Raw genomic sequence first — 15,335 nt, 5'->3', positions numbered from 1 at the left:
CAGGAAATCGTAAACTTCAATTGTCGGAAGCTGGTTGCCACCATGCCTCTTTTTGCCAACGCAGATCCCAACTTTGTGACATCCATGCTGACCAAGCTGCGGTTCGAGGTATTCCAGCCTGGGGATTACATCATCCGCGAGGGCACCATCGGCAAGAAGATGTACTTCATCCAGCACGGGGTGGTCAGCATCCTCACCAAGGGCAACAAGGAGACCAAGCTGTCTGATGGCTCCTACTTTGGAGGTGCGTGTTTATGAGTCACCCTTTCACAGTGGGGCCCACTGCTAGTGTTCATATGGTCCTTAACTTGTCCTGGATACATGGGTGGAGCAGCATGTGGTACTGATACCTCAATCACTTCTTCGTCCACCTTCTGTTCATCTCAGCTGTCTCGCAGCTTCTCATATAGTAAATTGTACAGTGGGTTGTGGCTGGGACTCACTGGCACTGCAGGAATCTGGCCTATAAATAATAACAAAGTGCAGAAGGAAAACTAAGCTCTTGTAGTTTCATTTCTGCCTGCCCCAAGCAAACTGATGGATGTGTGAAGCTGAGAATGTAAAGAGAAAAAATGGAGCATTCTCTGTTCTCCAAGCACATTTATAGTGTTGCCTGTTCCTACTGTCTGGCATCTATCATATGAAGTGCTGTATAAACATGGAGGGAAAAACATAGTCCATCATCTACCCAGTCTGCAGCTCAGCAAAATGTCGTGAAGGTCAGCAGGCAGGTACAGTGTGTCAGCAGCAGTGAAACTAGTACAAGGTCAGAAAACACCATAAGAGAAGATTTAGGATACTGCTAACAGAGTAACACAGAGACTACCCAGCTATCAGAGCCCTGCAAAGACCTCACTGACACCCCAGGACAGACAGTTCTCAGGGAGATGCGAGTTTCAGTACCAGTGCTGAAAGTGCATAATTGCCTACGGGGAGGGGGTAGAATGAAACCTGCCCTTCTATAAGGACTATTTTCCATTAAATCCTCTTTTCATACTCATAGTTCCTGCAAAGAAAACCTGTTTGCATTCACCTGCTGGCTTTTTGGTACAGAGATTTTGTACATCACTAGCAAGTTGGGTTTGCTTGCTGGGATTTGGAGTTAGAAGGCGGGAGTAAGGATGCTACACATTCACTTCCTCACATGTTCAAAGACAGCACAGTCTTATAAGCACCATTTCCTTAGGAAAGCAGCCTAAAAACCTCACTCACTACTTCATAATGCTGCCATGCCAGTGCCTTGGGGTGGACCCAGAATGAATCCTCAGTATGGTGCTGATAGATTAACACCCAGCGTATGCTGTCAGTGACAAGACCTTCTGTCTTTAGACAAGTCTTAAGTGCCTGTCTTAGGTGCCCAGACTCTGTGTTCAGTCAGTGGAAAAGCAGGCCTTGAGAGCTCTGTTCTGAGTGCTCAAGGAGCATGCCCAAATGGGGTTTTTATGCTGGAGTCAAGGACTTTCTGTTCTCCAACCAGCTGAACACACTCCTAGGAGTAACTGACTTCAGTGTAAATACACCTAGAGTTAGTATTGAGTGAGTGCCACTAACTTGGTTTATCCCGACTGTCTGTAAGCTTCTGATACATCTGCAAGTAACTTCCAAGCATCTTTGAAAAGACAAATGTTTTGAGTATGAGGATCACAGTTATTAACAGGCAGTAAGGCCACAGGTCAGCACAGAGCCTCTACTGCAAATCTAGGGAGAGAATTAGCTTCAATGAGGGCACGACATGACCTCCCGCTCCCAGTGCCCATGAGGAGCTAGAGAAAGACAGCTTCTCCATTCTGAATGCACGAGTGATATCTTTGATAATCCACCATAACAAAACTTGACTGGCTAATTAGATCAGCAGAATCCCTGAGGTGTGGTTGTATGTAGCAGCTGCCACAACTGAGCCCCATGGTATTTTATTGCTTAAATGTTACTGCACGTGGAGAACATTCCTGGTGTTCCTGCTTTCAGCAATGGGAAAGCTGGTAGAGTCCAGCTTGCCAGGGGACTGGGCGGCAGGCAGGGCTGCTGAGCAGCAGTGCCAGGTTTAACACCCAGCGGTGTGGTTTAACACCTATGTGTGGTTCACATGGAGTTATAGTTTATGTTTATGTTATGAGCACGTTCTCAGGCTGGGTCTTTCATTGCAGAAATTTGCCTGCTGACTCGTGGCCGGCGCACAGCCAGCGTGCGAGCTGACACCTACTGCCGCCTCTACTCCCTCTCAGTGGACAACTTCAATGAGGTCCTGGAAGAGTATCCCATGATGAGAAGAGCCTTTGAAACAGTGGCAATTGATAGACTCGACAGAATTGGTAAGTAGAAGGCTTGAAGGTCTCTTTTCTTCTGCTTGCTTCCCTGGCATCCTTTCCCCAGACGTGATCCTTTGTCCCTTTGCTGGAGTTGTAAACAGGAGATCCTGCTCTGTCTCTCCTTGCCTGACTACAAGGAGACCCATTCAGTTGAAAACCTCATTCTTCTCTTTCTCTCTCACATACGCGTTTCTGCCTGCTCCAAGATCAGTCTGACCCCACAGGGACCATCCTGGTGTATTCACTACAGTTTGAATTTTAGCTCAGGATATGGAAATACCCACAGCCTCCCAGGTTCAAGAGAAAGTAGGCTATGCTGTGACCTCCAACAAGTACCGCAAGCATATCTCAGTATTTCATTGAAATGTTCTGTTGCAGAAATCATCTCTCAGCATGAGGACTTTGTTAGAGTGTGACCTGGTTTTACACAGATGCTGGCTGGGGTATGACTGCATGAGTTAACGGTATTAATTTTTTAACCTTAAGAACTGGCATCTACATTGATGAGGAAGGATCTTCTCTGGTATATCGGTGCATAATGAAATGCAGACCATAACTCACCCTCATGGGACAGTTGTTTTTCTGGCCATAGTTTACAAGCAGCTGGAGAAGCAGGAAGTGCTGTCAGGGTAGGGAAAGCCTGGTGTGCTTTCTGATCTCTTGTGCAAAACCATTAGCAGAACACAAACACAAAGCACCCATCCATCTGTCCATTAGAGTCCAACTATAAATACCTTCAGTAGAAACAGGCAGCCAAAGAAAGACATGGAACAGTTGCTAAGATACTTAACCCCTCACAGTTAACCAAAGAGTATTATTGGATTGTAGTAGCTTGCAGTGGCCTGTTTCAGGATGCTGTCCTGCCCTGGGGAAGGTATAACTTGTGCTGTGAACGTCCTTGTCTGGCCTGAGACCGGGGCACCAGTTGTTGGTCATGACCAGAAAAATTTAACATGGAAACAGTAAGTGACTTAAACAAGGTCACGCACAGAATATCTGCAGTGCTGTGGACTGAGCATTTCAGAGTCCTAGTCTAATTTCTTAAGTTTCTTATTATACCTTGCTTAAAGCTGCATGCATTTCCATTGCTTTTCAGAATCAAAAAGGTCAGCGCAAGTCTGAGTACAACGCAGAAAGCAAGGAGAATAATGGGGTGAGGGGGGTAGGGAGGAAGCTGGCAGCCCAGCAAGGGGTGCAGTGCCTCTGGGGCTTTTTATGTGGGGAACATTGTATTCTGTGCATCTCATTACCTGCTTCAAACCGGGAAGTGTGACCCTTGAGGAAAAGGTTATGAGCTAAATATGTAGAGTTGGGCCACTAATGAGGCCCTAGTGTACGTGACAACAGTCTTATCACATGGGTTATTTAAATGAGACTGAACTAACTCCTAGCAAATGTAAGGTCAGATAGAACCAAGGGTGAGGCAGCTTGATTTCATCTCCAGTTCTTCAGGTTTAGATGGTCAGTGCTGCTCAGCTTCCTGGCCCAGTGCTCTTTGTGACTGTGTATACAGGTGAGCAGGGTGTTGTGTGCCTGTCTTTGCCACTGTGAAATTATGTAAATCCATGGGTGCTTAACCTATGGTGAGCTCGACAGCTAGGATGGTACCAGTTCCCAAGTGAACAAGTTTGAAGCTAGCTGGGTATGTCTTCTCTTGCAGTCCTTGAGCTGCTGTGTAGATGTAACCTTGCTAGTGTGAGCCTTTCACAATGTGGATCAAAGTGAGTTGCCAAAAGTCATAATAAAAGTCATCATTAGTTCAGGGTATCATACAGTGGAGAAACTGAGACATGGGGAGGTAAAGCCCACCTGCTCCAGATCGCACCAAGTCAGGGATAATACAAAGAATAAACCTTCCTGGCTCAACTCCTAACTCTCTAAGCACAAGGCAGCACTCCCTTTCCACAACTTCATCAGAACTATGTTGGAACTGCTTTTGTGATGTTGCTTGACCAGGAATCAGACCTCCCATCTGGAGCATTTCCTTGCAGGCAGCCTTTTTGGTATGTAGCCCTTTCGCATTTTCAGCATGGAGGAAAGCAGGAAAGGTTAGCAAAAGCCAGATGGAAACCTCCACATCTGTGCTGCTGTGGGACAGCTTCCTTGAAGTGATGGTCAAGGGGGAGAGCTGCCTCTCACAACTCTGTTTTCTAGACCAGCATAAAGAACCTCACTTGCTTCTCTGCCAGGAGAAATTCCCTTTTGCATGCAGCTGCAAAATGCCAACATAAGGTCAGAAGGTGACACAGAGCTGCTGAAATAACATGCCCTTTGGTGCAGAGCTCTGACACTGTCCTCCCCTCCTTTTGCAGTTCTGCTGACATGAGAAAGTATTAGTCTCTTCACTGTATGAAAGGCATGCACCTTCAGAGGAAAAACCTAGTGCTGTCCCTGTTGAGAGCTGCCTGTTGTCTAGCTTTACATCCTCTACTATTGCAAAATAGTATACTTGTAGCACTTTCCCACCCTGCTGTGCTCAACATTCTTTGTCTGGAATTTCCCTGAAGAGCTGGTTTCCTACTGAAATTGGCAGATCCCATGGAAATCCCTGCCTTTTATAAATGAAGCATTTTTTCACCTTCCACTGAAACGTGTGCCATCCAGCAGCAGCAGCGCAGTAGCTGTGTAACAGCATGTGACTTTATTGAAGTCAGGAATATTGCACTAAGCTGAAACTCTGAAATTAAGGGGGCTTTTGTAGGGAGAGGGACAGAAGCACAGAAAAACCAAGCATGAACTGAAGCAGAACAGTAGTTTTGGTTCTTGTTATGTTCAGCTCAGGACTTGTCCTCAAGATGGGAGCCAGTGGGAGCCTCCTTCTAAGTCAGCAGTGCATTCACTGACTTCCTTCTGCCCAGATGACAGCATGTCCTTGAGAAGTCCCAGCCTGAGGACATGAAACGATTCAGAGGGCTCTGTCACTGCCAGGATAGGTCCATCCAGTATTCTCCCTTTGCAGTGAGGAACAAAAAGAGCAGAGAGAAGAAACAGCTCATCCAGCCACAGGAGAGATGTTTACAGGATTAGCAGCTGTACTGCGGATTTGGAAGTGTGATCTAAGTTTGTCTAAGTAGCAGAGAGACAGGATGAAAATGTGAGACCCCATCCCTTGAAGCAACAGGAACGGTGCTGCTTGACTGGAGGTGCAGTGAGGCATCCACTTTGCAGAGCAAATGCAGTCTGAAAGCCCATGGCCAGGCAGAGGGGAAGAAAAGGGGCAGATGCAAGCTGATCTGCGTGCCCCCAATGCTTCCTGCTGGTACACGGGCACTGCAGCAGCAGGAAGGGCACAGCCCCCCTGAGAGCTGTCAGCTCCAGTGATTGCTCTGTCGAAGAGCATGTTGATGTATCCTCCTAACCTCTGTTGTTAATGGGAATTGATATTGGCATCCTGCCTGGGCCACGTGTGGCTGGGGAAGAGGTTTCCCAGGTGTTTTGCACTTGCAGAGCTCTTTAAAGTCTTTAAACTGGAAAGGATTAGTCTCTAGGAATTGACTAGGGCCTGATTCTGCAGTGATTTGTGCCCCTGCTTAACTCTCTCTTTGAGTAACTTCAGACTTTAGGCTCAGAAAATCACATGTGTAGCTCTCCATAGGCTCATAGCCTGAAGACGGAGACTCAAGGAAATCAGGCTGTTCATCGATTAATGATGATTTTTAGCACTGGGCTAAATTTCCTCTTGTTCTTGACCATTCTGTAAAATTCTTCATAGTGTTTGTGTGTTTATCTGATTTGTTCCTTTCTCCAGTGAGGATTCTTTGCATGACAGGCGGTTGTGAGCAGGCCCTGTTTGCGACGTGTCCATTACGTAAGCTGTGTGATTCTGTTCCTGCCTGGCAGTGAATCTGGCTTGGGGTGATCACTGAAGCTTAAAATTAGATTTTCACAAGTATTTGCACTCGTAAAACACAACCACTCCAATGTTCACTGAAAGCAAATACAATATGGGTTGTGAATATTGTCAGATCAGGATTCCCTCATCCGTTCAAAAAATATTGGGAGACAATTATCTACTGATCTTCAAATAGAGATGTCTGCCTTGAGGTCGCTGCTGGGAGCTGAAAGAGCATTCTGAAGCCAGAGGAAGTCATTTCTTTTTCAATTGCTTTGGGAATGTCTCACTTCAAGTGGTTTGAAATGCATATGTTTTGAATGCCACTTGCATGGATTTTGGTCCATGGATCTCAGTTAATGGATTAAAAATGCCTTGCATTTCCTCCAGGCATTGCAGATGCTAAAAAACAAATCTAAGGCAACACAATACCAGTCTAAATATTATTACATAATGTTATTACAGCACAAGAGTGCCTGTTTAAAATATTATAGTGGCAGAAGTTTTAAAATCTTTGTCATACGAGCCACAAAATAGCTGTTCGCAGACTTTTTCACCTGGCACCTTTTGTCAGCTCACGATCACCCTTCTGCAGTAGAAACTGAAGTCCTGTTGGGTTCGCATTCCTGCTTGTCTGGGTCATGGCTGATACTGCGGGATCCGCCGCCACAGAGGTGGGACTGGCCTGTGTTAGGCTGGGTGAGCTATGAATGAGAGATCTGGGACCTGCGCCAAGCTCTGCCACAGATCCTTGTTTGTCCTTGTCACGCCTTTGCGATGTGCCTCAGTTCTTCATCTCTTCTATAGAGAAAATAATGTTAGCAAAGGTGTAGCCCAGTCTGAGCACGTCTTAGCTGCCTATTCCCTTGTGGCAGGTGCCATGCAAAATCACATGGAATGGACTGAAATGTGTATAAATAAAGCAGTCTGTGCTCAGCACAAAGTGTGTGCTGCATCCACATTGAGGTCCTGCTTTTGTTTATGCAGGTGATTAACCCCCAAAGATCTGCACGTGTGAGATGAGCAAGCAGATTTGCTCACTGGGCTATATATATATGTCTCTTATTTGCAGTTGCTGATAAAGGCACAGGTGATGAAGGCTTATTATCCAAGTGCTGAGCTACTGTGGTATTGATGCTTGACGAGTGAAAACACAGGTTTTCCTTTGTTGTGCCCTCTCTGGTCACCTGAAATGCCCATAAACATGACTATAAGGAACTGGGGTTCAAATACTGCTGTATGTGTTGCTCTGACCTGAAATCCTCTCCCGCTGTTTCTAGCAGTACAATGCACAGACCCAAATCTGACTTTTACAGTCAGCAGAGAGAAAAAGGCATTTCTAGCATATGATTTGTCTTCTTTGAGATGGCTGTCTGAAACAGCCTCGGTGAGCCACACCTGGCAATGCAGTCTAGCTCTGATATCTTCAAGGTAGGAGTTCAAACTTAGGCAGGAATTCAATTTCTGCATTACTTTTTCGCTGGAATTGAAGGCCCAGACTGTGTACATCAGCCTAAGGAAAGCTATCGATTGGCGGCTCACCATGAGTGAGCACATATGACTTAGGCTTAATTAAGGTGAACTGGCAACCCTGTCTGAATGTGGAAGCACTGTTTCTCATGCAAGTCTTGAAGGAAAATAAAGCCTGAGATGTCTGGACAGAAGGGGGACAGTGATGAGATCCCAGGAGAACTGCCTTTGACTTTGTCAGTAACCTTGATTACATCAGTTGATCCCAACCCGTCTACCTTGCAGAGTGTGAGTCTGCTGGGCCGGGTCACTGATACCACAGAGAGTTGGTGAGCTAGGAGACCTGGAGCAGAAGCAAGAGTGGGGGAGTGATAGGAAATGCAATATATTTGAGCCCCATATCCATGGGTCCTCAAGTTAGCAGCTTGCTTTTGGATTTAGAGAGCCATGCTCACAGCTATTTGCTATCAGCATCAAAATAAAACACCAGCTCAGACAGTGTTTTCCCATTCTAACACCTTTTCAAATACTCTCAACTTTCTGTTTAATTACATGAAGTAGGACCTGCTTACCAACCACACCTCTAAGCTTAGGGGACTTTTCCTGCCTTGAGGGCAGTCTGGTGGCTATCTGCCACCAAACCACACTGCTGACAGAAAACAGTTCCAGAATGTCATCAGTCTGGAGTCTTCCAGATTCTGTCCCTGTCACAGCTGTCAGCTCCAGCAGGGCACTGAGAATTGAGTGCAGAAGCTTTGGCTCCCAGATACGAGCACTCCTGCCACTTGAGGAGAAGGCAGCTCTGGCTTCAGTCTGCAGCAGTAAGTAACAACGACTGTGCTTCAGAACTGCACAATTCTTACACCCTTTCATGGCTATTCACAATGTTTGACCTTTTTTTTTTTTTTTCCCTGCAGAGCTCTGCAGAGGCACATAAATGTGAGAAGTGAGGGAGGAGCATCATAAACTTAGTTTATATCAAGTTTTGCTTAACAGTCACAAGGTTAATCAGACAACAGTATTGACTGTGTACCATTTGACCTAGGTAGGGGTTCGTTAAGATGGCAGTAAGACAACAGACTCAGCTAACCACCCCATACAAAGAGCCCCATGCTGATAAAATGTATATCCCTTTCCACATGGCACTTTCCTGAAGTAAACCCCTACGTACAGGCTTAACTCCAGGTAGGCTTGTGGGGAACAAAGGGAGAAGGGAGTATTGTTGTACATTAACTGTATTTCAAGTGGTAGAGCTTTTGTAAGACAGGCATAAACTTCATTGTGCAGGTGGGTGCTGCCTTATCACGGTGTAAGAGCACACATACGGCAATTTCAGTTCATCAGGAGCTGCCCATCCAGTTGGTAAATGTTGACACTGCCAGGCTCTCAGGAGGGTTAATGTGAATTACTTTCTAGAGCAGATTTATTAAGTGCCCTGAACTCCTTTGTGGATGCTCTTACACAGAGTCAAGCTGCTGAGATCCAGCTGGCTTTGCCTTGCTCAGTTCTGAGCAGAACCCTCCACGTGGCAGTTTGTGCGGTTCAATGTGGGGTGACCTACATTTAAGAGAAAACTGGGCTCAAACAGGAGAGCACATACACGGGGAGCCGAGAATTATTTTGAAACCTCTCTTCCATCTGATTTCCCTGTTTATGCAGACCCTAAGACAGTGGTGCAGTGAGACCTTGAAGCCAGTGCAGCGCCAGCACTGGGCTCCCCAGGGCATGGAAGCAGCTGTGGCAAGAGACCACCTCCATCCCTGTGCTGTGCCATGGGCTGTGCTGCTGGCAGTGACCCTTGCAGACTGCTCCAAACCCAGCTGTGTGAGTCACAAGAGGAAAAGAAGTAACCAGAGTGGCAGGGGGTGGCCACTTTGACAGCAGGCCGGGGCATAAGGCAGCCTAATAAAGTGAGATTATTTCAAATGCATGCAAATTCAAAAAGCAATTCAGTGACCTGAATTCTTAAAACTGCAGCCAGCAGACTCAGACAGAACTGAAAAGAGAAATGAGCAGAAAGCTGCAGCTAATTTCCCCTGTGTCTGTGCAGAATTTCAACAACAGAAAGCTAATTTTGATTATTTGATAGAAGAATTATTGTTGAGTGCTGGCTCTTTTAATGAAATCGCATGAGCCTTTCTCCCCATTCTTTTGTATGCTATCTACAGCCGAGGAAAATCTGACTTTGCAATCCTTTATTAAGGGAGTAACATCTATTAGCTTCGTTTCCACAATTTCACATACCTTCCTCCACTTCAGAGCACCAGAAGCTTCGTTACAAACACGTCTTAGGCTCCAAAGATCTTTTTTCTCCTGCATTTTGTCCACTGTTGCAGTGAGTTTATTTTTGTCTGACCATGGCAAAAAACATCCTGTGCTGAGAGCTGTAAAAAGTGAACAAAAAAGAGAGTTGTGGAGATCCTTCAGTGCTTTAACTGTGCTCCTGAAGTTGTCCCCATCACGGGCACATGCCCTACAGAAGGGGAGCAGAGTTTTGCCCCATGACACAAGTAAGGCAGCTTCTCTCACCTCAGTAGAAAGGTAAAGGGCCAGAGTAAAGGATAGTCAGGAGTGAAGAAATGGGGGGAGAGGACTGGAAACTGCAAGTTGGCTCAGCCATGGAAGAGGCTGCTGGAAGACAAGACAGGTGCCTTAAGTCTTCAAGAGGTAACTTGGCCTCTGCTTCCAAGCCTTGCCTGGGGCACTTCACTGGACAAAACTGTCCCTGCATGTATCCCTAGGTCTGCTGAGGTGAAGGAACCTCCTTCCAGAAGCTGATGTTAGCACAGGTTGCGATTTTGGGTGAAGAGGATCTGAGCTTCTAAAATGTCCATGGGCATATTAAACAGATTAAATGCTCTGAGGCAGAATCTGCTTAGAGAAATGTGACTGCCTGCTCCACAAGAAGCACAAAGCAGCATATGGCAGGGAGAGGTGAAAAGCAGTGCTTTTCTCTCGTAAAAGCAGATGAGACTTCTAGAGCCAGATGTGTGACAGCGTTCGTGCAGCAGCCCTTCACCTCAGAAGACCTGGGTCCAGATCTGAGCGGGGCTTTGCAACCAGAATGAGCCACAAAGATGTGATCCAACCTGGAAAAGGAGTCTCTTCAGAAAAGGCACCGTAAGGGAAACATGAAAACTTCAGGTCCCAGGCTGGCCGAGGTATGGATTCCAAAGGAAACATTCCTTACATTCTGACATACCCAAAACAAAAATGTTACTGCATTTCCAGTTCATGGAATATGTCAACAACATGCTATGAATTAAAATTGCAGCTTTCTTCAGAATCTAATTAGATTCATCTTGGAAGCTGAGGAGAAAGGCACGGGTGGGTTGGCTGTTTTGTTACCTTAGACTCTACTCGGCACATAATTCCTGTGGGATAAACTGTACGGAAGGAGAAACTCCTGTAATGTGCAGGCTCTGTGCTTCAGTGATGAGGGAAGCAGGAGTCCCTTCCTCCCTCCCTCCCAGTGATGCCTCTCACTGGTTTAGCCGGAACACGGGGTTGTCTTGTGGTTCACTGAGTGTAGCAGTGAGTTGCAGGACACCATTTTAATTAGGATGACACAGAGCCAAACTAATCAGCCCTTCAATTCTCTGATTGCTGACTTTCCTGCTCTCCTTTTGAGGTGGGCACGGTGACAATAAATCCAAAACAAATTTGGAATTGAAGCAACTTGGTAAATAAGGTGGGGAGCAGAAATAACCTCAGAGCCGTCATTCGGAGCACATTCCCTTCTACTGCCACGTTCTGCTGCTGGTGTATATTTTGTGCAGGACTTGAGTCAGGCCTGCCAGGAAAATGTTTTATCCCAGCAGGGCGCTGCTGTGTGCCTGTTGTAATCTGGTGCTGGCTGGAAGGAGGGCTTTTCTCCAGCAGCAATTGATCAGGTTTGTATCGGGGTGTGGAAACTACATGTGAGTGATGCAATTAATTAGAATGGTGGAAGCAATTAATTTTTCAGCCTGCTAACCAGCTTTTGGAAAATGATTTTGAAAACTTCCTTTTTCCCTTCAGTAATTGAAGGAGCATTTTCAGTAATTTTCTGCAGCAGAAATTTGAGTCTCTTGGCAAAATGGAAAAGAATTAATGTAATGAAACAGTTAATCAACTCAAGTTGCACTCAGGAAAAAGGTAAAATGCGATTTCAATGGAAAACTGAGCCATCCTGTTTAAAAATGAACAAAAATAAACATTCCATGCTGGAGTTGTCTTATCAGTTTGACACAAACTGAGCTTTGATCAACCCATTTTCCAGTAAATAGTGTGTGTGTTTGGGAAATGGGAACATGTTCTCCATTTAGTGCTCTGCCAAGGAAACCAGCGTCTGCTCCTGGAGCCGTTCTGTGCTGCCCAGAGCTCAGGTTATGAAAACATCGGTCCCCTCAATTCATCCGTGCAGCTCTGATTAACATCGCTATGAGTTTTCGTTGGAATTGAGGGCAGCGCTGGAAATTGCAGGCTATTGAAGCACAGACAAGCAAATCAGAAGCCAGAGACAGGTGACATGGAATTAAAAGAGCGAGACGAGGTGCGAGGATGGAAGCGCAGAGCAGTTGCTGGTATTGAGCTTTTCAGGAGGCTACGCTGCTGTTCCTCCTCATACTCCTCCACAGCCCGGTTTCTCTTCGGTCTGTTATCAAGAGAGTTAGGGCAGTTTTTGCCTGTCTGGTTTGAACTCAGCATGCCGTCTTCCGTCCACATCCTGACCTTGCAGTTGTGCAAGCTAGCTGCAGATTGCCCATGCTGGGATTTGTACCTTCACATCCAGAAAGCAAATGATTACAAACCTGCAGTCTGAATTGTTCTTTATCTCAAGTGCCAGCCAGACTTTCTCTGGCATTGTCAGTTTATTTAGATAGGTTGCTCTTCTTTCCCCAGTTTGGAGCAGGTAGTATTTCTGTTTCTGTTCAAGCAGCTCTTTGTAATCTAATTTGTTTGGGAGCAGGTATGTGATTCTAGAAGCTGCTGCCTGGAAAACACCATGTGTGTACAGTGTGACCTTCTACTTCATTCACTGCAAAACTGCTCTGAATCTTAAAGGTGATGTTCATACCCCTCTGGTGTGACAGGTTGCCTGAATGACAATTGGAATCAGGCCCTGGCGGTTCCAGCCTGCTACACAGTGAACCCCATTTGCACACGTGTCCTAGACAAACACTTCCAGTGCAGTCTCTCCAGCCCCTATAATGACACTGAGAGCTCTCATTACTGTTCACCTTGAGGACTGTGCCTTTGCTAGGCTGCTGTCTTTCTCTGGGATACATGCTTGTCCATATGCCTTACTGGCTTTTTGGAGGGAGTGGTCAGCAGGGGGTAAAACACCAAAATGTCGAGCATCCCATAGCACTACCCACAGCAGGCAGGTCCCAAACACACGGGTTGAGACCCAGAATGAAAATCCTGTCAACATTTTGATTTGGTTTTATGCTGCAGTTCAGCCCACTGGAAGGGCTGACCAGGAACCTGCAGCCTTCAGGCTTCAGCCACTCTGAACAATTGCAGAGCACTTTTGTGTAGCTTATATAAAGGGATAGACTCTTCATTTTAAAAAGTACAGCGAAGGAAAAACCTGTAATATGTTCTTCCAATTCTCAACTACAATTCCTATTTTATTGTTCCTTATCTATTTTTTCTTCTGGGCTTGTCTAAGATTACAGTGTCTGTTGGGTGTTTCTGTAGCTGAAGGGAACGGTTCTTATCAGCTTCTGTTATCTGTGAAGCTCCCTATAAATCAGTATAAAGTCGCCTCTTCTCTGAGAAAAGCTGAGTGTGTAGAACTTACCCACAGTTGCTTTACAAGCCTTGTTTGTGAATATCTTCTGCATCTCTTCAAGCTTTGTAGCTAGACACTAGAACTAAAACACTGTACTGTATGCCTTCCTAGCATTAAACACGGTAGTGACAAGTATCTCTCTTATACTTTATAATGATCTATTTCACCTTTTCCTTCTGGTAGATTTGGAACTCAGGTAGTGACATTCAAGCTTCCCTCATGTCAAAGTTGCTTTCTAGGACACCAGGATACCAGTTGCACTCTTCTGAATGTTGTTTGAGTCCTTTGCTGCCAGGTGTTTTATTTTGACTACAATAAGAGGCATATCTTTCAGCTGCATGTTTTTTACCTGCGACAGATAGAAAATTTGCATCAGACAGTGAAAAAAGTCTAACAGTTAGGGTGTCATCAACACATAGCTCCTAATTGGGGGTTAAATTACAGGAAAAGAGGCCCTTCCAGATCCCGGTATCTGGCAAGATGCTGTCTGCTTGTCCTGATCCTGTACAGGAACTAGAGGAGATCAGAAGCAGCAGAAATGGCATTTGAATCCAAGCAGAGGTTTGCAGATGGCTGCAGGGCCTGAGGATAAGAGGAGCGTTAATTCAGCTTTTGATTTGATCCAGATTGGCTGGTACCTCATCTAGGGGTCACCCTTCTCCACGTACCCCCAAGCTTTAGCTGCAGAAATGAACTGCTTGCATGCAAGCAGGCAGACCAGGGGGCGTATATGCTTGTGTGCACACGACTTGCTGGGCTGGGCTCTTTAGTGAGGATATTTCCAAACAACTTCAGTAATCAAAAGCGAAAAGGAAGCCCCTAGGAAGGTGATATCATCAATCCAAACTGGCATGTGCTGTCAGGGTAGAGGACCCTTGAAAAGGCAAGAAGAGAGGATCTAATCCACACCGGTTTTGTAAATAAATCATTCAAACCAGCGTATACCAACACCTTGTAAATCAGTGCTGGCACAGTTACCTGTGCACAGGCTGTTAGTGAACACAAATACAAAAGTTGTTAAACGGAGTGCATGTCCACGTCAGAAATCCTGTCCTTTGAGAAGGCATTTGTGCTCTGGTGAAAGGGCATCACTTGCAGCATCTCATCCCTTGCTGCAGTCCAGGGGAGTTCATCCCTGCAGTGCCAGGTGCACACTCAGGCCAGACAAACTCATTACGCCACATTTTCCAGCCCATTGAAAAGGCAAAGTGCTGAGCTAATATTTTGCTGCAGGCTAGAAAGTCCAGCTGGAACATGAAGTTTGCTAGCCTGCAGTTTCTAGAAAGATGGGGCTAGAAGGGCACGGCCAAATAAGATGGTGACTGCGTTTCTGAGTGCTCTCACTAGAGTCAGCATGTAAAGTTCTTCTGTTCCTTCTTCATAAAGAGATTTCATTTCAGCGAGAAAAAAATTGTTTGACTTCAGAGCAAACAAGATGCATGAGACATAGGAGAAAAAAACATCTCTAGGGAGTAGCTAAAGAGTTAGAAGACTCCAAAGAACATGCATTTTTGAGGTTTGCCTTTGCAAACGCAAGAATTATGGTCTTTGTTTTTCTGCTCTTATTCTGTACCTGGAAGTTTAGATGCCAAGTGAGAAACTTCTGGGTTCATAAGCTTTGCTACCAGTCTGCCCCACTTCTCAAAACTGACTCCACTGTCTAAGCAAGACTGCGTTCTCTGGGATCTGTTGATCGTACCACAAAAGCAGAGGACATAATGTTTATCATCTTGTTGCTGGAGCACAGAGACTGTACCCAGATCCCATAATGACAGCGGAGACAGTGCCAACAATTTGAGGAAGGTCTGGCAGGAAGCCTCTCCTGCTTTGACATATGCGAATGACTCTTTCTCTCTTCACTTTCTCTACAGGTAAGAAAAATTCCATTCTGCTGCATAAAGTCCAGCATGACCTCAATTCGGGGGTTTTCAACTACCAAGAGAATGAG

The sequence above is a fragment of the Coturnix japonica genome, chromosome 10, assembly GCF_001577835.2.
Source record: "Coturnix japonica isolate 7356 chromosome 10, Coturnix japonica 2.1, whole genome shotgun sequence".
Taxonomy (NCBI): Eukaryota; Metazoa; Chordata; class Aves; order Galliformes; family Phasianidae; genus Coturnix; species Coturnix japonica.
The sequence above is the reverse complement of the archived record's forward strand: the minus strand, read 5'-3'. Positions refer to the sequence as shown.